Source organism: Sinohyriopsis cumingii, chromosome 9 (assembly GCF_028554795.1).
Source record: "Sinohyriopsis cumingii isolate HCF-2022 chromosome 9, ASM2855479v2, whole genome shotgun sequence".
NCBI classification, from domain to species: domain Eukaryota; kingdom Metazoa; phylum Mollusca; class Bivalvia; order Unionida; family Unionidae; genus Sinohyriopsis; species Sinohyriopsis cumingii.
The window spans coordinates 38,019,409-38,045,747 of NC_142969.1; the positions used below are offsets into that span (position 1 = coordinate 38,019,409).

General features: G+C 35.6%; 1 protein-coding gene across 3 annotated transcripts in view; it reads right to left on the bottom strand.

The window, feature by feature from the left end:
* Nucleotides 1-26,339, bottom strand: part of LOC149791578 (PTB domain-containing engulfment adapter protein 1-like) — a 116,793-nt gene that overhangs the window by 75,583 nt on the left and 14,871 nt on the right. For 2 of the 3 annotated variants that reach the window (XM_089970136.1, XM_089970137.1), the window contains exon 2: nt 14,532-15,137. The gene's annotated coding sequence lies outside the window, so the exon portion shown is untranslated. Of the gene's footprint in view, nt 1-7,576; nt 7,596-14,531; nt 15,138-26,339 lie in introns of those variants that run through there. The other variant, XM_089970138.1, reaches the window with a different exon arrangement.

Below are 26,339 nucleotides of genomic sequence, written 5' to 3' on the forward strand. Positions count from 1 at the left end.
GAAAATTAAATAAAAGTACTCAAACAAGAATCACTTTTGTACCTTTTAATTCATGCAAGTGACTACCATTTTGTCCACTGATTTGGAGACAACCCCAAGTACAACATGTCTTGTAGATAACCCCAAGTACAACATTCATTTGAGCCCTCATTCTTTGTTCTAAAACTGTTTCACACTTATCTGAGACCCAGCACTTTAGGTTTTAACACATCAGTGAACATTTCCTACAGCCATATTATGTAGCAAATTCTTAAGTGAAAGCCATATCACCTGTAATTAGTCCAATTTGAAGCTGTGCTAAGAAATGTAATTTCCAGTCTAGCCCATTATATAACCATTCAGTGCACTAATGGAGGTGTTTAATGAGGCAAACAGACCTGACAAAATAGGATTAATTTAAACAGATTCCTACTGACCATAACTGTCTTTGTTGATATGATTATCTGTAACATTTGATAATCATATTGTATGGCATTACCTTCAGCCCCTGTGGGAAAACCCAAGATGTCTGAAGAGTAAAATCCAATTTTGTCCAAAACACTGGGGCAATTTTATCTCTTACTTAAAAATCAGCAGTGTAATTAGATTCTGGTAGTATGCACAATAAATGAAAATAACTTAGCGGGAAAATTAGGTCACCATGTTTGGGTATGGCTGAATTACTGAAAGTCATCCACATTCCAATTTTCATCAACTATGGTTCAAGATATTGAGGGCATAATGAATGAAAGAAAATTAATGCATATGAAATAATGCTATATTCGTTCTCAACTTCAATGACAGATGGCGAGGTTGTGTGTGTGTGTGTGTGTGTGTATGTGTGTGTGTGTGTATATGTGTATGTATGTGTGTGTGCATGTGTGTGTGTGTTTGTGTATGTGTGTATGTGCATGTGTGTATATGTGTGTGTGTGTGTGTGTGTGTGTGTGTGTGTGTTGAGTTGGATAATCAAGAGTTACCCTCATCAGGTTACATCTACTATGCACATATTACAGTTTATTGTGTCCATACTCTTAAGAATGGTAGTCAAGACAAAATCATTCACATTGAAAAGCAACTGCTATAGTAACTATAAAGAATTGTACATGAAATCTCTTCAGTGTGAAAATTGTCAAAATAAATACATGCATATCACATCTTTGTTCAGGAATTTTACTTTTTTTTATTATTTACTGACGATTAAGGCAAAATGGATAGTGTGGCATCAGTCTCATTAAACCACCCTATTGTTACATACATGCAATCCTAATGCTTAAAGGGACTATTGGCAAATATTAAGAATTTGACACTGAACAAGAGGACCATGTGGACCTGAGATTGCTCACTTATCTGCCATTTGCCTAAGAGCATCAAGCGACTGCTGCTTGCTGTGAAACAGTAAATATTTTGGTTAATAATACATATTACAATACAAGATTAAAAATGATGTTAAGTCTGTGAAATACAACAGTATTTCCAGAAATAATGAACACATTAAAGCTGGTACTTAAGTCATCAACAGTCAACACTAGACACCATTGATACATGTTTTAATGATTGCAAGTACAATGAATTTAAAAACTGAAATTTTAAAGTAAAATTTTCAAAACATTACAAGGTTTTATTATGTCTGAGGACATGGTATCCAAAAACATAAAACATTCTCGGATTGAAAAAAGTCATCAACTAACAAATTGTTTGTCACCATGTAACTGACTTAACATCGTCATCACACTGTTATGTTCCAAAATGACCCTGAGCAGAAATGATGTACAGTACATGCATTGTCATACTGACACTGGGTGTTCGTTTGAAGACCTTTTATGATATCTAGCTGGTTCAACAAGAAAATGGTGTTGATTAGATTTCTAAAATTATGGTTGTTACAGTTTGCTATTCTTACTCCTTCTAAATGGATGCTCACAATAACATAGGTTTTCACTATATTACTTCTTATGTAAATGGTGCTGATTTATTTCCAATATGGCCAACACAGCTGCCATCTTGAAAATTTATATAAACATGAGGTTTTCACCAGCAGACTCTCAAGATACCTAGTTGGTCCTAAATGAAAATACTGTCAATTGTACATCCATTATGGTTGCCACCATGGCTGTCTTGAAAATCTTGCCATTGCTACTCCCCTTGAATTAATGGTTATACTGACATGGGGTTTTTGCTAGAAGACTTATAAGACTTGGTTCCAAATAAAAGTGGTTCCAATCTGACATGATGACATCCTATATTTCCAACACAACTGATAATCTGACTCTTGTTATCACTTAAGAATATCAGAGATGGTTTAAACACTCCCCAGAAAAAGGAAAACATGGTCTTATCTTGAATTCCTGGAAATTCTTTTTGATCAAAAGATCAACAATCCCTTCAAGGGACTCTTGTTAATGACTGCTGCCATATTTGTAGGTTGACTGGCATCATTTGTATAATCTAAAAAGGTGTTGACACCTGGATGCTTTCTGTTAAATCTCTTTAAATTCTGTTCAGCAGTGTTTGAGAAGAAGACTTCTAAAGGATTTTCTTTTTTTAGAAACAGGGAACATATCTTATGGCGAATCAGCATCAAGTGTATAAATCTGAAAGGTCTTTTTACCCAGATGGCTTCTCTCAAAGGTTTTTGTGAAGAATTTGTTTCAAGATTTTTCTGCTGCTTGCCACTGCAGCCATATCTGAATCAACATTTGTATAAACTTGAAAGCACTTCTTGCCAGGATACTCTCTGCAGCTAAGTTTGGTTGAAATGGGTCTGGTCAATTTTGAAAAGTCAAAAAGGCGACTGTAAATGGCTGAGAGAAAGGCTATTTTGTATAAACTTGGAAGGTCTCAATACCAAGATGCTTCCTGTCAAAACCAATCAAATTCTGTTTAGCTGCTGAGGAGAAGAAGTTTTTTAAAGATTTATTTTCTATAATTGGCAGCCCTGGCAGCTCAGCTGGAAGAGTATCAGACCTGTAATGCAAGGGTCATGGGTTCAATACCCATTCAGCCAGTCATGGTCAGCTGCCTGTGCATGTCCTTGGGAAAGTCACATTTAGATCCATTTCTATATCATCATTAATGTTGTTTAAGGTGCCGTTAATGCAAAGAAAAACAAAAACAGAAAACAAATTGATGCATTTAGTAAAAACAAAAACATACATGATGGCAAATCAGCATGATCTGTGTAAAATTAAAAAATCTCTATGACAGGATGTATGTGCCATGTTTTGGTTCAAAGTGGTCCACCAATATTGTTTGAGAAGTTGAAACAGCATTTGTTGCTGGCTGCTGCTGGATTGATGAAGGATCATACCATTAGCTCACTTAGCCTTATGGATGATTAAGTCAACATTTATGATATGCAGTCAAAGTCTCAATGAATTTCCTCCATGATACATGCTTATTATCCTGGTACTTAATGGACCATTACTGCCTAATAAGAAAAAAAAAAAAAAAACAGGAAACTCAAAATGAGTATTGTCCTTGATAAAGCCCATGAAGCCCATGTCAAACATTTGGACTTACATAGATAATCTAATTCTGAACTTTCATTGTTCTCATTTGAAGGTCAGAGGTGGACATTACTATATTTGTTTGGGGCTGTAACATGAAAACTTTTAAATATAGTAGCAGACAAAAATATTGGTTATGGCTGTACAAAATGACTTGTTGTTGTCACTTGATATTTTCATGGACCTATCAGCATGGCCAGGTGTCAGTTCTCAGGTCAATACCAGTCTTTGTGTGTCCAAACTGTCACTCAGATGCCTTTAGTAACTTCATGGAATTAAATGTTTTCCCTTGTAAAATCATAGCTTGAGGGGGTATAATGTGCCTATTGTGTGTATCAGCAAGATCAAAGCCATGTTTAAATCACAACTTCTGAATGTATTATTTATTTTCAAGGTATTGTCATCAATGTTTTGATCACAGATCAACATTATTTATCGCTGTGTGTAGCCTGTGGATCACAAATTCTCAAGGACAGTGAGAAGCAAAAATTGTTATTAATGCAACTATGGTCATGTCACATACATTCTTCAGTGATCCAATTTAAATGATCAGTGTTATTTGTCATGGTTGGGCTGTAGTTCAGAAGCTATTCCAAGCAATACAAAAACTATTTTCAATGGTATGTCTCATACCCTAATCAAGATCCCATTTGCAAAGTTAAGGTAAAGGTCATCTCAAGGTTACTTTCTTCTGATGCCTTGGCTGTAACTTAAAGCCATTAGAGTAGTTATATTTAGTATTGTAAAATTTTACATACTAACCTTTTGTAATTTTCATAAGCTTATCCAAAAATGAATGGTCTTTTAAACTACTGAGGAAATTTTAATAAATTTTAACCAGTTATATAACAATAATTAGGGATACCATAGCCATGACTTCAGTCTCAAGCTTAAGGCATCAGCTAGAGAAAATATAAATCAGAAACCTCTGTCAATGTACATGTACAATACCTGAAGCAATAAAGGTATCTGATGCAACCTTAGGCTGCTATGAATCTAGATTTAATAGTATCTCATGTATTCATAGTCACATCCTCTGCTCCAAAGGTGAAGGTCAAACACAAGGAAAGTCACTTGTCTGCTTCCTCATCTAGGCTGTCACTGTGTAACTACTTCATCTATTTTGATAAAATTTAATCCATTTCCACATTTTATGATGCAGCTGAAGGTTTGCAGCTCTAAGCTCAAGGCCATTGGTGGGGAAACGGGCACATGATGGGCATATAGCGTGCTGTGTGGTACTCTTGTTACTTAAATTCATGAGGTTGTGTCAGATCTCATTGTTTGGTGCTGAGCTTCAAGATCAAAGTTGTATACTTTGAGAGGGTTTCTCTATATGCTTTTGCCATCAACCCATGTGACACTATTGTGAAATAGTGGGTGCTGTGAGATTGTGCAACTTAGCCATCTTTGTTATGGACTTTATAAATTTTCTGTGTACGGAGCTGTAACAACATCGGGTTGGTAGTGCAAACATGGGAAGATCATGGAGACATTCTGATCTTGAACAATTCTTTCTTAAACATAACTTTCCATTAATTTCAGTATGACACAAATGTTGGTACCAAAGAAATCTTCACATGAACATATCTATGAATTAAATAGGCTTAGAATATAATTAGTGTTTCAGCTGCTGAAGAGAGAGAGACATAATACATATACACATTATCACAGATTATCCATTTATCATCTGTCCTGCACAAACGTATGAAGCGACAAAATTTTAGTTCCCATAACAACCAGATCAATAATACACTCTGACATCAAAAGTAATTTAACTATATTAGGTTCAACATCTGAGGAGTATTTTTTTAGGTGAGTTCTATTCCTGACAGTTTCCATAGCAACCATTAAAACTCCATAGCAACCAGGTAGAAAATATGTTTTCACATCTCCCCAAAAAACCCAATGGTAATGTTTGTATCAAAATACTGGATGAAATATTTATTACGTCATAATAAACAAACAATTGTTTGTATCTTGGTCCCCTTTACAGCCAGGCGTGAAACATAATTTTCACACCTTCTTCAAAACCACTTCACTTATTACTGTCAAACTTTCAATTAGGGTTAAATGTAACATGTTTTAGTTCATCTTGTTTTGTATAGCCTCCATAGCAACCAACTATCTTTAACATCAGCCAGGAAGAAACTTGTTTTGATATTTTAAAAAAATATAATGGCCACCTAAGGCAAACTTTAGAAATAAAAGAAACATCTTTTACATTTTCTACAATTGCTATATGTATGGAGAACGAAAAACTGTCTGCTATGGGACCAACCAACTAGTCTGACTGAGGGGGTGGGGAAGCTTGTATTTATTTTCAAACTAGAAATATTTTGTGAAGATAGTTAATTCTTTCCAACTAATATAACTAGATATAATATGTTCTAAAGATCAGATGTAAAAGACTTGATGTAAAAGACTTGATACTTACTATTCAGTATGTCATAAACAGTAAAGTGCTTTGTGTTAATTACAGATGAATTCTTATAAAAAGCAAAACTCGTTACAAATACTAAAAAGTCCCTTGTAACTTGAGCTTTTTCCACACTTTGAGATGACCCCCATGTTCTCATTACACTACAAATTATTTTCTTCTTCCACTGCTCTAAACCTACAGTTGTTGGTTCACTAGGCTTACCTTGAAATAACAGATTTTCCCCATTTCACTTGAAATGTTGAAAAATTTACTTCAAAGAGAATACATAACGATGTATTAAATGTAATTCATCCCATAGTAAACAACAGTACATCATATTAGCGCAGTCAAGCTCTTTTTGGATAAGGTTCAAAGTTTGTCCATCTTTAAATACAATTTTCAGCCTTAAATTATCAGATTAAACCTAATCTTAATTAAAAAATTTGTCAATGTTTGAATCAAACCGAGAAATGAAAACCAAAGTTTTTTTTTCTTCAAGTGATGCTATTGATTGACATATTTTTATCGAATGTAAAACCGTTCTAGTGGCCTAAGTGGTTAGAGCTTCCATCTCGGATATGATTCAAACCCACCATGAGTCACTCAGCATTAAGAGGTTAGTGTTAGGACTGGTTGGCCTGGTGTCAGGATAGTGTGACTGGGTGGGACATGATGCTACATTTCTGTGGCATGATGTCCCAGGGCTAGACATCACAATAACCTTCCACACTGCAGACATCATATTATATGATTGAAACATTGTAAAAGCTACTTTAAAAATCCCCCCCCCCCCCACACATTGAATCTGATTAGGGGCCCTGAGTGACCGAGTGGTCTAAAGCGCTCTCCGTTACGGATCATTGCCATCTCACCTCTGTCTCTGTCTGCATGGGTTCGAGTCTCGGATTTAGCCAATGTGGGTATGTGAGAAAGCTTGCCAGTAGCTTCTTGTGGGTCGGTGGTTCTTTCTGGGGTTTTCCCGGGTTCTTCCTCCACCATTATTACTGGCTGCCATGTATAGCCTATCATGTGCTGAAAAATGGCGTTAAACCCTACAACAACAACAACAACAACATGAATCTGATGAAGAAGACTCAATGGGAAACGATACATCATAAAGAGTAATGGGCTTTGTATTAATTACACCCCAGCTGTAAAGTGAATTGCAGCCAAATTCTTGTGTTAAAGAAGATATACTTTTCTCCTGACTCCAGCAGAATATAAATGTTGGGGCATGCACTGTTGCCCTGAAAATAATCAGAAAGAAATAATCGAGTACATATAGCCTTGACACAGATGGGTTAGGGCAGTGCTGTCCAACCTGCCACCCAAGGGACGCATGCGGCCGGTGGTCGATTTTAAATGGCCAGCCAGGGCTTGAGCAGCTGTATAGTCATTGCTTTTCAGTTTTCTCTGTGGCCCTTGGCTTCAAGAAAAACATTTTTCAGTGGCCCATGGTGTCAAAAAGGTTGGACAGCACTGGGTTAGGGTTTAAATGCAATGAAGAAAATGATGTTAGGGTGTAAATGTAATAAAACAAATGATAGTAGAGTGTACATGTAACTAGAAGCATATGAACAGACTGTTATTGTCTAGAAGACCCTTAATTTCAACAGACATTGTACAAAAAGTGTACAGAACATAATTCTCATGTACAATGCTATACCTGGCAGTGAAGACAATACACTAATCCCATTGCATTATACAGGTAAATGCTGTACTTTTTGAAGGCTGCATGTGCTGCATAATGGTCTCATTCATATGTCCCATGTGTGCTGGAGCTTGCATGCATGCAGGAACATTTACGTTCATTTTGAGTGCTGTATATACTTGCATATAAGCCAAGTTAAAATGCAAACAAAGATCCTGATCTGCTGTATCATAATGCACACGTAGATTAGGGTCTATGTTGTTTGTTCTACTGATTGCTCCGATCAAACTGCATTATCTGCTGGCAGATCTGGGTCTGTGCAGTCTGTAGCTGGACTTGTCTTATATGCAAGTATAGATGGTAAAGGTTAATGCAGAGGTGGGCAAACTTTCCACTGCAAGTGCCGCATACTCAAATTTACACCTTGTCGCGGGCCGCATTGTTCAGTAAGTAAATTAATTAATATTTGAAATAGCAAAAACAAAAGGTTTTTCTAAATAACATCTAATTAATTTTCAGTTGTTAATATGTTGTTAATATTTGAAAACTTAAACTTCAAAAGAAGCACATTTATTTGATAAACAGAGTAACATAAAGAGTCAGTGCGAATAATGACTTGTTCCTAGGCCGCATGAAAACCCTTGGCGGGCCGCAGGAAAGCTGTTGGCGGGCTGTAGTTTGCCCACCCCTGGGTTAATGTATGTCTGTTTTTTTTTACCCCCCCCCCAAAAGAGTTAATAATTTTCTCAAGTACCAGATCTTTGCAATGATGCACCTGTCTACTGCATGACTGCCAGAAAATTCATAAATAAAATTATCTGTCCAATGTAAGGAAGTCATGTTTTTCATACAACTTTCCTTCATGTTACTGTCAAAATTCATTACAAATGCGTATACAGTCTCTTGTAGCAGGAGTTCTTTTCACATGAATGTAACAGAACTGAGCATGTTATATCAGCATTTTACAAATGTTCCTGTATAACTGATATAAATACAACTACATGTAATCGCCTGCTGAAAAGGAAGTGCCATTTAATTAGCAAGTACAAAACACTTGTCTGTTTATGTTAAATATTAACTGATAAACGAAGTACTGTACTGGTCTTAGAAAGAAAAAATTAATTTCGATTGTAAAACATCTGTAGCTCCTTCTACTAATGATCCATAAATTCTTCCCATTTTAGTAGCGAAGATTATTTGGGGAAAATTTTCAAAGTTATTATAATATTTTGTTTCAAAAGTATTAGTTGAAGATAATGACTGGAAAGGATACAGGAGGTCAAGTGTGAATGTGTGTGTTTGTGCAGCCTGAACTGTATCTACACTGATAAATGTGCTCATGAGAAGATTTCACCTCATCACTGCAGCTTGAGAAAAGGGATCTTTGGGGTAGGGGTCAAAGGTTGAAGATGAGAGTAAAATGTCATATTTTCATAGAAAATAAATATATATTTTTTAACAGCTTCCATCATTTTAATGAGAATAAATGGCACTAAAGATTTTGATAACCTTTGGTGACTGCTAGTGCCAACATAGAAGTAGTCTGAACAATGTTGCTTTCATAAGATACAATGTACCTTATTGATGCAGTGTACCTTTCTACATGCTGTGTAATTTTCTACATGCAGTGTACTTTCTAGATGTAGTGTACTTTTCCGGATGTACTTTACAGATGCAATGTACATCTAGTGCTACAGATGCAGTGTACTTTTTTGATGCAGTGTATGTTGTAGATGCAGTGTACTTTTGATGATACAGTGTACATTACACATGCAGTGTCCTTTCTAGATGTAGTGTATCTTGTGCATATCTAACATGATTGCATCTACTATCTTAGGCCCCAAAAATGTGATGCTCTGGTTACATTGAAGAAACAAATGGGTTTGTAAGGTCGACACTGACCAATCTGTTGATGGAAAATATGAAGGCTTTTTCTTCTATTGTCTGTTCACTATGAATAGAGTCATCATGTGTGTAAAATCATGCTGCCTTAATTACTGATTAGATCTGAATGTTCCGGGTAAACATCAAACATCATACGAAGTTGTCTGGTGAAAGCATGACGTCGATATGACCAGCGATGTAGCAATAATAAGACTTTCCAGGTGGTCATACTGGGGATCAGAATGGCTCCATTTTCATTTGTGAGCTAGGAGACACTATGTGGTCTTTTAGTGAACATCTCTTGCTGATTATCTTAATTTCAAGGTTAGTATTAATAACAAGATTTTCAACAAGACCACTGTGGTGGCTAAAATAAACACCATAGAAGCACCATTTTCATTTAACACCAAGAAGACATCATAAAAGATATTTACCCCCACCCCAAAATAATGTTAATATGATAATTCATTCAGAAAAGGAGTAGCGATAACAAGACTCTCAAGATGGTAACAGTCATAGGAATATTAGATGTTCATGTGAAGTCTTCTGGCAAAACCCTGCATCCAAAAATTGACTTTCCATTCAGGAGGTTGATTGGCTAGTTTGGTGCCATGTGGAATAACAACACAAGCAGGTTATTTAGTGCTGAGGCAATTCAAATAAAGTGCCTTGCTCAAAGACAAACCACAGTAGCTGACCCAGGCTGGTCTGATGGTAGGATTCGAACCTACAGGAGGATTAGCAATAACAATATTTTCAAAATGGCTGCCATGATGCCATGTAGAAAGCTTCATGGCAATCCTTCAAGTAATTTAGGAGGACAAGTGATACAAAAACTAGTGTTAATGGAAGGACAGAGAATGGATAACAATCCATCCCATAAGCTTTTCTGCTCTAAAGTAAGAAAAATAAATCAAGCTTGCCTAGTACAGTCCAAAATAGGACAGGAAAAAAATCAACATCTAAAGTATTAACAAATATGGTACAATTAAGTACAGAATGCTTCAAGGAAATCACATTACATATTTTTTACAAATAAATAACTTTAGTTTTCTTTTTTATCTTTGCATGTTAAAATCATACATGATGTGTTAAGTCCTTTGAAGACTGCACTGGGGGTGTCCATTATGTAAATTTGCATAAAATTTACAAAGTGGAACAACCCAATTAGTTCAAGTTATAAGGAAATCAAAGAGATGCTACATGCCTGTTGATGAACAAAAGTGTAACACATCATTGCCTTGAATGAGAAATGTTTAAGCCATCTATATTAAAGATACTGGCAAGTTTGTGGACAGCGGCAATATTTCTTTGAGGTTAGATTTTATTCTACATATAAAATGCAAAGCTTGATTATTTTAGATGTGGGAATAGTGTTCAAGTGTCATTAATTTTTTAAGGCGATTCAGGAAGCAATAAGCTATTAGGAAAGCAATCACAGCCCAACAAAAACTTTACTTTGTGAAGCACAACAACAAGGGGAAGCATTTCATTCTTTGCACATGCTGCAAACAATACATCATGTAGGGCATCTTTCAAGATAGGAACACTACCTGTGTGAAACATTCAACATACTGAATTGAACATTAAGGCTAGTTCTCTTTATTATTTGTCATTATCTTAAACATGTTAAAATGCTATTAACTGACTCTTGCTTTTCAGGATGAGTACAGCCATGAAACAGATTGATTGCAATGAACTTTGTTACACAATCTTTAAGGTATTACACAATCTTGAGCCACAAAGACTGCTTCAAAGGAACACAATCCTTTGATTAGCTTTGACTACTGTCATGGCAAAGCTGACCTCTCATATCCCCCATCCAGGGTGTTAAAGCCACCAAAATGTGAGCAGATTGGCCCGGAGATAAATTCAAACAAAAAGGTCTGGCTAGATCAATCAAATTTAATCAGCTAGAGGGATCAAACCAAATGGCGGCAGGGTCTAGAATTTAAGTGGGGAAACAATCACCATTTGTAAGGAAAAACTTCACTAAGATTTTCTATGTGCTGAGAATTCTGGAAGATTACAGATGCATGCATAAAGTATGAGCAAATACGCCTTTGAGTTAAATCCATGTTCTAGGAAAGGGAAACTGTGGCTGAAGTGAATTCTAAAGAAAGTCCACTCCAAGAGTCAGTGACTTATCTCATACAAGGGAATTGGAATTGGAATTTAAAAGCTTTGAAAGGTAAGATGTGGCTGAATTTTGTACTTGATTTAATTAAATTGTATTGTCTTAAATTACTTGTAATTATCTTTTGAATTGAGTTTTGATGTATATTTGTATTTATAAGAATGTTTGAGTGAGGATGTGGATTTGCATTTATTAGAATTAACAAGTGTAGATTGATGGCTATGCAAAGCCAGACCCTGATATATATATATATATATATATATATATATATATATATATATATATATATATATATATATATATATATATATATATATATTCTTTAATTTTTTACGATGATGTGCATGGTATGATTGATTACTTCATTAACTATGTTATAGTTTACCGTATAGGAATACATGTACATGTATATCAATATTTAGATGGTGTGTGTGTGTGTTACCATTTTCATAGAAGGTGCATGTGTGTGTTTTGGATATTTAATGTAGCTTTAATTTTTTTAAGTCATACTGCTATTATGTCTGCAGTGTGACAGCTTATCGTGATATCTAGCACTTAGGGTATCATGCCAAAACATGTAGCATCATGTCCCAACCAGTCACTTTATCCTGACACCAGTCCGACCAGTCGTAACAGTAACCTCTTAATACTGAGTGCCCAGCGTGGCAGCTGCTAGTAACATTTTTATAAGTTTCTGGTATGACTAGGTTGGGGTTCAAACCTGCAACCTCTCGCACCCGAGGCAGATGCCGTGACCATCTAGCCACTGGAGATATTCATAGAAGGAATATTATTCACAGACAGCAGCGCAAGTCATGTATGAGTTACGTAAGCAGAGATTTGTGGTTGTACATAAGACCTTGTAAGGTTGGTTACCCATTAATCTGAGTCTGTGAGAAAATGATGAATTTCCTGAAAGATAGGGTAGGGATTATGTCCCTTATATTCCTTCAGAAAGCTTCCAGGGTGCAAGCATGAGTCGGCACAAGATAGACAAAAGTAGAAGTAAGAAGGAAGGAAAGGAAGGATGAAGAAAAAGGCAAGACTAGCTGGAATGAGGTAGGAAGGAATGAAAGAAGATGAGGTGAAGCAAAAGAAAGAAGGAAGGAAGGAAGGAGGAGAACAATTGAAGCATATGAATAGAAGGAACTACACAAAGAATAATTACTTTCTCACAAATAGATCATGAAATTTCAAATGATGAACTAAGGAGTTAAATGGGAATGTGATTAATCAGGTTGATTACTATATCAACTGTATTGAGCAGAAATCAAAGACTTTATGTTGAATATATTTATTAATTGGATTCTTTACATGTTATAAAATTTGTATCTATTAAATCTTGAGTTGTTATATGTACTTAGGGTGTAAGCTTTGCTGACTGGGGGGCTTGAAATTCATTAATGCAGTATTATTTATAATACCATTGCTGGATTGTGACATTCACTAAAAGACAATAATAAGCACAGGCTCATATTTTCACAATTGATTTGTGTTGATAAAGCACTAACACTCATACTGAACTGAACAGAGAAAAAGCATTAATACTCATACTGAACTGAACAGAAATAAAACATTAAGACCCATACTGAACTGAAGAGAGATAGTTAAAGCATCAAGACCCATATTGAAATGAACAGAGAAAAAGCATTAAGACCCACACTGAACTAACAGAGATACAGTATTAAGACCCATATTGAAATGAACAGAGAAAAAGCATTAAGACCCATCCTGAACTGTACAGAGAAAAAACATTAAGACCCATCCTGAACTGTACAGAGAAAAAACATTAAGACCCATCCTGAACTGAACAGAGAAAAAACATTAAGACCCATCCTGAATTGAACAGAGAAAAAGCATTAATACTCATAATGAACTGAACAGAGATAAAGCATTAACACTCATACTGAACTGAAGAGATAAAAAGCATTAAGACCCATCCTGAACTCAAAAGAGATAAAGTATTAAGACCCATCCTGAACTGAACAGAGGCATTTATTACTGCTGCATTACCTATATGCTCCCCACCCATTAACTTGAAAATATTATGTCACCTCTATCCTCCCTCCCCCCAGTGAAAAAGTCAGTCCTAAATGTGATGTATATTCATTTTTCTACTTTTTCAGTACCAACCCCACCCCGCTCAAAGTGTGGGAATATTGTAGGTATGCTGTCAATGGCTGGGATACAACTTGTACACCCACGAATCCTGTATACATATACAGGTGCTCCCACAGAATTATTTCGGGCAGGGGGAGGGGTGCAAACATGTAGTGGTCATCAGATTTTACAGATGTAGGCCAAAACACTGTTACAGGTATAATGAGGTGGGGTAAGTGCACCCATCCCCTTGCCTCTATGTGTGGGCATCCATGTACATACAAATATTATGACTAAATATAAATATTTATTTCCTAATTATCACAATTTGCTTTAATTAGCAAATACTCATAGGTCTGCGCAAGAAATTATATCCAATTACAATGACCCTTATATTGACTACCAAAAATGGAAATGGCACGCTTTGACAGTACATGATGTAAAACAAAGGATCAATAGATTAAAGAAACTGCAGGCAGTTATGCAGTCTATGAATGTGGTTCATAATTGTAAATATAGAAATAAAAATGCTGATATATGTACTATGGCAAGATCACAGAGTATAAAACTTGTAATGCAAAAGGCATTATGAACTGAACAAGACCTCTCTCTCCCTCTCAATCTCATTCTTAAACCTGCGCACATACAATTAAGTACCAGGCAAGCTTGAAATTTCTCAAGACAAATTTGAGCTTGTCTTGGACATTGGGCAAGTGGATTTGTAAAGCCCTGGAATACTAGTATTATATAAATGAAAAAATGTTACTACACACTAAATATATACCCTTTAAAGTGTCACAACTGTTTACAAACATAAATAATTAATAATCTAGATAATTTTCACTCTACCTGAATAAATTTTCCTGCAGCTATCACCTGATAGTAATGTGCATGAGTGGTGACGGAATCTGCCTGAAGGTACAGACTGTTTATTACACTATTGTGGAAGATATCAAAGAATGCTGAGATTAACCAGGTTCCAACCTGTAGTTGTTTTGGCAACAATTCTCCTTGGTTTGCAGTGAGGATGTTTGTGTCTGTTTATAAAGACATGCAGACTTCCTGGCTGATGCTGTCCATGTAGCTGCTACTTGAAAAGAATCTCCATTGTTCAAGATAAATTGCCACTTAGAAAAAAATCCTGAGAGGTTCAACTTCCTTTTCTCCCAATTTCTCACTGAACTAAGGTCTCTGCTCTCTGTAGCAATTGGCCCTAGTTGGTAGTATACAGTACTTCCAGCGTAAGTATCTGGGCTAATAAAGGCTGTAGTACTAGCAAGCACCTAGTACAGCTAATTAGGTGGAAAGTAATAAGTTCGACTTGATACAGAGTCCTGTCCATACACTCATATAAGCTGTATGACACATCATGTTAGTAATACATGTGGTATCTATGTATATACTCTACATTCCTCAGTTTTTCCTGTAATGATGCAGGTGTCAACCTTCCAGCACCTGAAAATAAAGCAAGTACTTGAGTAAAATGTGGCTTGTGGGTATAACACTGTAATTTAAGACTGGATTATTATTCTAGATTTCTAGAGAAATCAACATGAAAAATTTGATTTCAACACATTCTTGGCACATTTCAAACAGGTATGTGGAAACGATCCATCAGATATAAGCAGAAATTTGAAACAAGAGTCCCTTGAAGAGACTGATGCTCTGGGAGAAAAGAATTTCCACAAAATAATAATAATAATAATAATAATAATAATAATAATAATAAAAATAAAGTTTCTATTTTATGAAGGTAACACAATTAGTACAAAAACAAATCTCTCTTTTGGCCATTAATTATCTACATATGCACAGGCAAATATATAAAATACAGCTGGGAAACAAACATACAAAAAAGGTATGATGGATTGGTGTATACATGAGCAACTAAGTATGTATTAAGTACACAGCACATTGTGTACACCAACACACATAACTGAAAACACACACACACTTGTGCGAACACCCAGATGCATTTTATTATTACGACTCTATGGTCTTGAAATAAGTAATAGAAATGAATGTGAAGCAACAAGCTTTATAAAATTAACAAATAATTTTTTCCCTAGAATGCAAAGTGAAAATATCAAAAGAACTTAAGGTATTGTCAATTAAATTTCAAACAATCCAGGAATTAATAACACAAGTCCTAATGAAAAAAGTTCTGAATAGACTTTAATGTTATTCCAAATAATTTCCAAGGTGATGATGTGGGTGTAGTGGCCAGTAATCTCTAATGTATTAATGTACCAATGGCCTGAACTGTAATGATGTGCCAACAATATCTGCTGAATCACAGCAATATAATCCAATGTTTCCCTATCTGAATTCACTATAATTCCAAGTTAATATCTCTTTCCAAGAAAATTATAGAACACTTTGTATTTCTAGAGAAGAATATTTCTGAGCAAATTTCAGCCCAAACCAAGCACTGGACACAAATGATTCTGCCTCGGGATCCCATAGCATGAATGAATAATTTATAGATAAACATGATAATATAAAAAACAGACACAAGAGAAGAGCCCGAATATAGGAGAAAAGTTAATTTCCAGAACAATGCAAGCTATAATTAGACAAGGTCTGTAACTAAAATTATAATAAAGAACGTGGTAAACACAAGGTCCTTGACTCAGACCAAGATAAATATGTTTACTTCTATTGATAATGATCCTAACGTTAAACCACAATAAGAGAGAAAATATTAGCTATGTATTAGTTGTTTACATAATAAAAAGAAATCAACGATTTTGCTCAGATAATGAACTTGATTTTGGATAAGGTCAGCCAGAAGATACAACTGTACATAACCCACAGCATCTAATTAATTAAAAAAGGACTAACAAACAATGAAAATTAAATATACATAGCAAAGTACATATAAAAATATACCATAAAATTGGTCATAACTGGCTAAAGACATTATATGGATTGCATCCATTTCCAACTTCTATAATGAAGGAAGGCACTGATGATGCTTATTTACATCTTTAGGTAGACAGTTCCATTAAATGACTGGACCCAAGAAAGCCAGACTATTTTTATACAATTCCATATTGGGGTTAGAAAGAAGAAATTACTGGATCACATAGATCATAGAATCAATAGACTAAGAAAATGTATTGATATTATTTGTCCTTTTACTGAACATATCATTTATATAGTTGGGCACAGAACCATTTGAAACTGTATGCATAGATTTAGCTTTTCTTAAACATATTCTTTCATAGATGGTCATGATTTTCAAACACTTCATACATTTGTGGACATTATCAATTCTGTTTTGTCATGGATAATTCTGATGGCACATTTTTGAAGTCTTTCCATTTTTAACAAATCTTTTTTAGAAGCATTACCCCATATGATGCTGCAGTAGTCCAGATAAAGTTAAATATAACTTTTATAAAACACTATCCTGTGGCTGAAGGTTAGAAATTCTTTCATTTTTGATAGTAACCAGATTTTCTTAGCCATCTATTGTAGTAACATTACTGATAATTACTCTGAACATAACAATGTTATCAACTTGAACTCAAAAAAGTTTATCTTGCATAACATTTCAGTTCCACATCATTAAAAAGATGTGGAGAATATTATCTTTAATTCTGCTACATCTCTGTTGAGGGGTTATCATCATCACTTTGGTTTTGTCTAAATTAATAACATTTCCATTATGCTGACACTATTCTTCCTTTTAAATGCTGAGTGTTGAAACCATCTCTGATATTATTCTTCATCCATAACATGATTGTCAAATTAGCCGTTGCTGTGGACATACTGGATGTCCGATTGGCACCGTTTTTGATTTAGGTCCAAATAAACATCATCTGAGGTCTTCTGGTGAAATCCCCATTTCAATATGACCATCAATAATTCAGAAGGAGTACTGACAGCAAGGTTTTAAATACAGGTATCATGGCAGCCATACTGGATGCATAACTGGCACCAATTTGGTTTAGGACAAACTAGGAACACAAGAAGTCTATTTTTGAAAACCCCATGCTGATATACCATTCATTTAGGAGTAGAGATAACAATATTTTAAAATGGTCACTATGGTCAACATATTGATGGTCAGTTTGCATCATTTTCATTTCAGAAGACCTAAACACCATAAGAACTCTTTTGATGAAAACTGCCATGTTAAAATGACTTTCCATTTAAGAGGAATAGCCATGAAAAGAGTTGCGAGTTGCAACATGTCGACCATGGCAATACTTGATCTCAGATCAGCGCCATTTTAATTTGGGACCAACAAAAAATTATAAGAAGTCTTCTGATGAAAACCCTATGCTGATATAACTCTCTTTTGGGGAATAACATTATTTTTAAGATGGCTGCCATGAGGCCATATTAGATACAAGATTCACACTATTTCCATTCAGGAAATATTATAAGATGTTTTCTGGTGAAAGCACAATTTCATTATGACCAGCCCCATGGAACAAGTAGCTCCAACAATATCTTTAAGACAGCCATTGTGGTGGCCATATTGGAGGTAAAATTGATACCATTCTAATATATGACCCACTAGACACCTTAACAAGTCTTTTAGTGATACCCCATATTGATATGACCATTTATTCAGGAGAAGTAGTAATCTCAAGATAGCAACTGTGGCAGCCATACTGCATGTCTCATTAGAACCACTTTCATTTAGGACCAACTAGACATCAAAAGAAGTCTTTTAGAAAACCCCCATGTTGATATGAATATATGATTATTTAAATTAAATTAAATGATGTCCAGTTCCAAACAACAATGCACATAATCTCTGGAATACTACGTCCTACACCTTTACCATGGCTGCCGGTACTCAGCAATATTCCTCCTCCACATTTGCATTGACAGAAAGCAACCAAAAAATTGCTGGCTAAGGTCTATGCCAGTGAGAAACTTCCACTGTATATGGACATCATTTCACATCCAGCAGTCTGCTTGATTTTTAGATGTCCAATCTGGTTAGGTTTGTTGTCAGAGGATATCACAGCTATTTTGGCATGGAGTGTCAAGTAGTCTCCAACACTTGTAACTCAACTATGTGTCGGTACTTGTGGCTTCAGCCTTCCATGTCATCTGTGGACCATGCTGAACTGCTTCCGGACAGGACAGGGTCGTTGTACAGTCAACCTTGTCCACTGGGGTCTGGCCACTGGCTCTTCCTGTTGCTGTAGAGCTCTGCAGACCATGTCACACATTGTGAACAGTGGCCTGGCCACTGACTCTTCCTGTTGCTGTAGAGCTCTGCAGACCATGTCACACATTGTGAACAGTGGCCTGACCACTGACTCTCCTGTTGCTGTAGAGATCTGCAGACCATGTCACACATTGTGAACAGTGGCCTGGCCACTGGCTCTTCCTGTTGCTGTAGAGATCTGCAGACCATGTCACACACTGTGAACAACTGTCCACTGACAAAGTTCCTAGGTGGACTGCAGGCTCTGCACCTTGCTGATGATGCATTTACTTTTAAACTTCCATGTCACTCTAATCAAGTTGAATATTCTAGTTTAATTCCTATTTGGGCTTTCACAATTGACCAAAACTATGACATCTGAGCGTTACAGTACAGCAGTGAACAGTAATATATATATATATATATATATATATATATATATATATATATATATATATATATATATATATATATATATATATATATATATATATATGAGAACTGAAATGCAGTGATGAATTGAGCTCAAAAGTTTCTCTAATGTGTGTAAATAATTACATGGTTTTTAAAATTAATGCATTAACTTTGTTCATTCTTTGTCATCTATTTCTAAATTAGATTATATACACCCATCCCTCACCCCCATTTAATAGTCCTCTGTGTAGACAAGGTGACCGTGACCTTTTCCCTGTGTAGAAACCAATTGTTCTTCTTTAAGTCATAGTAACCCTGAGACCTATTGACCCTGAATTTGATAGGCTTTTTCTGTACCTCAGCTGCAAGCCATTAAGGTGGCGCTATACAGTTTCGCATTTTGCATAGGGTTAGGAATTTAAAGAAAAAGAATGTCCCTGGCTTTCCTCACTGGTTATACTGGCTATTTAAAAAAGACCTTGTATATCTTAGGTATAATGCAAAGAACCTTTAATTCCCATTATTTTGGTGTATGATTGATCGGTGTACTATGGGTTATAGAGTATACAGCTTGGCCTTACTTCAAATGTGCACCTTTCAAAAAAGTGCTAGCTCTACTTGGTCATTTTCACTTCCTGAACTTCAGAGGTAAATTGTATAAAAAAGAGCCGATAACTTTTTTCACATTTTATATATTTGGTAATTCATTCATTGCACTTTCAGAAGCTGGTATTGTCTAGTCTGGCAAAATTCATTTTCCCTATTTTAATAGCTGCTATGTACAGTGTACTTTAGACTAATTCAGACTGATTTTTTAACACAAGGGAGCAGTCATTTTAGTTAGCAGTGTGCTTAAATCATGTAAAATTTCCAAAAGTACAATATCCAAAAGAAATATCATCCACATTACATTAATGTAGCATAGACGTATGCAAACATTCTCTCCACTGTGCATGTTTTAAATGCGAACTACTTCACCTTACATACGTCACTCTCTCAAAAGTACATATTATCTGGTGAGCGCCACCTAAGTTAAGTACCTGTAGATGGTGGGGAACTGAGCTGTTATGCAGTAGCCATTTTTTTCTCTTCTAATCATTTTAACCATGATCCCAAAATCAACTGGGTCCTTGCTTAACCAAGTACAAATGATCCACAAACCAAGTACAAGTGATCCACAAAGTCTGGTGACTACTGATGATGGATGTGAAGTGGCAAATTTTATGTCGATCTAACAAGAATACATTAGTTGAGACCAGACAACCATTAATTAGGTTTACTGAGACAGGCGCGTATCATATCACCATACTACCGTGTACGGTAATGTCCTTTAGAGGGAGAATTTCGTTCCTAATTAAACATTTGTTTATACAGCAGCCAGGCAGACAATTTAGGACAAGGAAAACTTCATTTTCATGGTAAAGTTGTCACAATTGAGAGAACGCAGAAACTCTGTTACTCAAACTACCAGGTCAAGCTGACCCTGACTTTGGCGCCTCTGGAAAAAGGCGGCAGCGATATTTGGTTCTGATTGGTATGTTAAATGAGAGGGTGTGTTTCAACACAAAATTTCATAGGTTTTAATATCGCCCGCATCGAATTTTAATCAGTCTAAGCTTTTCCTACGAGAGGAGACCCAAAAAGTACGACTCCGGAAATTTGCAAGAAATTTCTGTAAAACAACTGTTGTCCAAAAAGGGGACGATTGTCGAAAGGAACCAACGAACTAATTTACCGATTGGAGGGAGGAACGTTGAAAGCAAAGGTAGTGTGACAATTCCATGTAATTTGTTGATGCCATATATAATGCTTTGCTTAAGTTATTTAATTGTATCTGCATGAATCTTTTTTCTATATTCGTGTAATAATTTACTTTATGAAGTATAACTGTGTTGAGTTTATGCATTGGAAGTTGTACATTAATCTTCTTTAGATAAGTTTGACGAATTGGTTGAATTTGTCGTCTTGTTTGCATAAGGATTATGTTCTAAGAATTTAATGCATTATATTAGTTAATTTGATTACGAGAATCCGTGTGAATTCGCCGAATTTAGAAGATTTCATGTATGATTAAGAATAAGTGTGTATTGACTAAAATGATCTAGTAATTGATTGACGTGATGTATCCTATTTATTCACTGTGTAAACTGAGGCTGGCTCAGAACCCCAGGCCTCGCGTATGTGTTAATGTGTAAGGTCAAGGTGTAACGAATTAGCCATTTGACTAACTAGGGTCATTATAGGACATATGGAGTCGATTGATAGCCTTAGCGTCTGTTTAGCACTGATAGTGAAATCTGATAACGAGAGAGAATAATGAAGAATTAACCGTTTCATAAATAACAAGAAATTTAGGTTGTCTCTATTTATTTTTATTTAAAAAGGGAGAAAATAGCTCCTGGGACGTATGAGGTGACGTTATTCTGAGACCTATACAAAGAAGCACAGAGGAGAGTGCAGTGAGACGTATTATCCTGTGATGCAATCCTGCGACGTATTAATTTCTGAAGAAGTATTCTGAGAGTATCCTGAGACGGATGTTAGAAAGTATCATCCTGAGATCCAAGGGTCTGAACAGCGACAGAGGAAGCAAAAGCAGACTGAGGACGAGCAGGTTATGAAATCGTACAAGATGTTGACTTCGATTGTTCACTCGATCCTATGATAAACTAAATCTATCAGTAACAGATCGGCTATCTTATTTAGATCTATTTGCATTTTCTTTGTATTTCGGTGAAAGTTAAATTTCTAAAAGCAGAGTACATTCCTGATGTAATGAATTTTCACAGTGTTTGTATGTAATTGATTAAACTGTTTGTTTACATGTACGGGGGGCTCATGTTGGTTTGTTCTATATACCTGCTCAGATCTCTATCTCTATCTATTCCACCTATAAGTTTCACCACTTATATTTACATTTACTCGAACCGGGCAATAACATCGAGGGCGGTCAACCCCTAGATAACGAAAACCAAATACGGAGGGACATTCATTCCCTCCGTGTAACAATGGACAACCCTAATTGCTGTGTACAAAACAATATTGGTAACTAACTGAAGGATGGAAAAAAAGACATGTATCACAACATAACAGGCTCTATTAGAATGTCTGTTACTAAAATTATAATATAAAATCGAGTCAACAACAGGTAGACTAGGCATTTCATGGAGAATTTCCAATGTTCTGGATTCAGATTGAGACAAACATGTTGTTTACAAAGCCAAAATAAATTATTCAGGTCAGGTAGAAAATGAACTTGACTTTGAAAAAGGTCAAGTCCAAAATACTGTGCAATTATCCATAACATATAATGAATAAAAAATATTAACAAACAATGCAAATTAAACATACATAACAATGATGTCCTAAATGAACATCACTGCCATTTCAGACATCCAATATGACTGGTAACAGTGGTCATCTTAAAAATTTTGTTATAGCTACTTAACTCTTGTATTAATTATTGTATCAACATGGCGTATTTAGTAAACGACTTTTTATAATGTCTAGTTGCTCTTACATGAAACTTGAACTACTCAGCCAGCCATTATGGCCACCACAAAATCATGTCGCTACTTTTTGTAGTGCTGGTTCATTTTGATATTGGAAATGGTACCAAGCTGGTATCTAGAATAACCACAAAGGAAGCCATCTTGAAATTCTTGTTACTGTTACTCCTCCCCAATGGAAAGTCATATCAAGATGGAGTTTTCACCAGAAAACTTCTTGTGATATTTTGTTGATTCTAAATGAGGTGTTGGTGGTTCTAAATGAAAATGCTGTTAATCTGACATTTCCACCACAGCAGCTGATTTGAAAATCTTTTTACAGTTGAAGAATATAATCAGAGATGGTTCTGGCATCAGCAAGTTAAAAGGAAGAAACTGTCATATCTTGAACTATTAGATCTTCTTTTCGGCCCCAAACCATTAGTCCCCATGAGAAACTCCTGGTAATTTTTAGAATAGTTCTGGTGTACACAACCTTGAAAGAGCTTCTGAGTTTTAAATGACAACATCAAGACCCTAAAAGTGCTTGGAGTTTTTAATTGCAAAATCACAATCTTGATTGTGCTTAATGAAAAAGTGCTTGAAAATCCTTAAATTTATACAAGCAGGTCAAAGGTCATTTGCATAATTTTCTTTAACAGTTTTCAGTAGTGTTGATCATTTGCCTTCATAGAAATAGCCCACATTCTAGACTAAATGTTTTACTAGGAGGTATATTTATGGAAAACAAATCATAACTGATCCATAATTATTTCTTTACAAGTACACAAATAGAGCTTTATGCATTTATATTATCTATAATGAGTCAGGTTCGGGGAAACTATTCTGTAAACTCGACCTTATATTGTGCTAATGGACTGATGTAGGAGAAACCTTCCCATAAGCTCTTCTGGTCTATCACACAGGTAGAGATGAATCTGAATACCATCTGTATCTGCTTGTAAGTCAGGCCACATAAACCTTGATCTGCCATGGCATAATGCATTGCAAATCTGGCTGTATGCTGATTGCCAGGAGTAATCAGCAGAACAAACAAAACAGACCCTGATTTGCCAGCACATTATGCAATGAGAGATCAGTATGTATCTCACTGGAACCGACTTTTGAGAGTATATACAGTACTTATAACAATTAATTTCCTCAAATTAATCAAAGGCAAGATAAAACTAATGAGATACTGTCTACCTGTCTGACACTTTATATCAAAGGTAAACACCAGAACATGCATTATAGCAGAAGAGTAATGAGTTGTACTTTGCCCCAGGCGGTTAGATAGAAGACACAAGACTAATGGGACTGTATTCAGTCTTACAGTGAAACAGCAAAACCATATTACTGTTATATGCAGTCAAATCCATTTACAGTAGCCACCGCTTGGACTTGCCCTAATAGACAAAAGACATTTCTCATGAGGGACACATTACCAGGTCACAGAGAAAGCTAAAAAAGTGTTCTTGTGATATGAACCACCATTGTGCTACAATGACCTGCATGGCATGCATGTATGCAGCCCTTAAGTATAAACATGGCTATGTGCAGGTAGTATCCACTAAAAGCCATGTTCCAAAAATGTAAAAAAACCCTGAATTCACAATTAATCTATCACAAAGTACAATAAGACAAAATATAAAAGATAAAGTAAAATTCATGCAAAATGCATAGATAAGGGTAACACATTTAAAATCCCTACAACCCGTTATAATGCAATACTCAGGGTCCAAAGAATAACATCACAATATAGGTGGTATCACATTAAAAAGTTTTTCAAAACACTTCCCCATAGAAAATGTGCATTGAGATTTCAGTGTCATCAGTTTTAACTAACCTCTTGATCATATACTGTTTGTTTTATTCGCCAGGTTTCATCAGACATCAAATATTCTCATTAACAAATATAACACTGTTATATGTTTTAGAAAATTTCGAAGTTAAGGCAACAATAAATGCAGTGCTGTGATTAAATATCTGCTCAGGATATGAATAATCAGCTTTTCTGAGAGCATGCATTTTGGATGTTAAAAAGAGAGGAGCCATGCTGCCATCACATTATAAGCGGAATTGTGTTATAATGAATCATGTTATAATAGGTTTTGCCTGTATGTGTCCAATATGCAACAAGTACAACACCTCATCTCTAATTTGATCTATGAGACACCAATATAGTGGATTTGCTGTTATTACATTTATTGGTGGAGTTTCATTCTACATATTTTGCCAAGTATGATGTTGTTGTTGTAGGGTTTTAACACCATTTTTCAGCACACGATAGGCTATAAATGGCGGCCAGTATTAATGGTGGAGGAAGAACCCCGGAAAACCCCGGAAAGAACCACCGACCCACGAGAAGCTACTGGCAAGCTTTCTCACATATCCACATTAGCTGAATCCGAGACTCGAACCCACGCAGAGAGAGGTGAAATGGCAGTGATCCGTAACGAAGAGCGCTTTAGACCACTCAGACTCTCAGGGCCCCTTGCCAAATATAAAAAACATGATGATATTTACACTATAGGAAGTCATTATATGGAATCTAAAATTCAGAAACAGGTACTTCTATCTGCTGTTTCATTAATTTGTCTGCCAGTGTGACAAGGCAGTCAAAAAGTAATACTTTATCCAAACTGTATGAAAACATCATGTTCTGTAATATCTGTTATACTAGTGTGCTGTCAAACATAAGATTCTGCAAGGCTTTCAATAAAGAAATGGACTCAGAAAAGATGATGTAATTTGTTTTTCTAGAGGTCTGAATGTAGAGTTTTTAATGTCTCCATCTTTCAAAGTTTCTATATACAGGGACATAAGATTAAAGCACCAGGCTCTGATTTCACTGAATTTAAAAAGCAGAGGATTTTTGAAGGCTCTTTGATTTCACAAAGGTCAAACATCAGTTCAATCTCATTAACCTCATATATACTTTGTCTTACATGAAGACATGACAGCGACCACTTAGGGGTCATGTTCTAATGACCTTTGAATTAGCCAATGGAATTGCTGCTTTCCAAAATCTGAAAGTGAATCAAATTGTTCAGCACACATTGCTGCTCTTCAGCCATACTGCTCAGTCTTCCAAAGGTGAAGATACAAGATTTCATCCGATTGTCTGACAAAATTAGCGATAATGGTAATAACATAGGTCACCTGAATGTGAATCCTAAGTGGTCACTGTCAGATCTTCATGTAGGACAGTGGAGATCTGATTTTAATCTGGTTGAACATCAGTGTAGGTGGGTTTGAAAACCGGTGACCTGACAAATGCACACCAACATAAGCGCGCAGCAACAGATGTGCGCAGGACATAAGTGTGCCTAAGAACATGTGAACAAATGTTTTTACAATATAATGCAATAAATAAATAAAACATAAATTTGCTTATAAAATGTTGGTTTATTTACTTAGAATGTTTATTACTCTATACATGGCAGGTGCCCTATACACACTTGTTTTGAAATGTTGACAAACCTATTATTGACTTATTACAATATTGAAGAAAAAAAGGAGAATGTGCAAAACTAGCCTGATTTATGAATAAATTGTAAGCAGAAACGTTAGATGTTA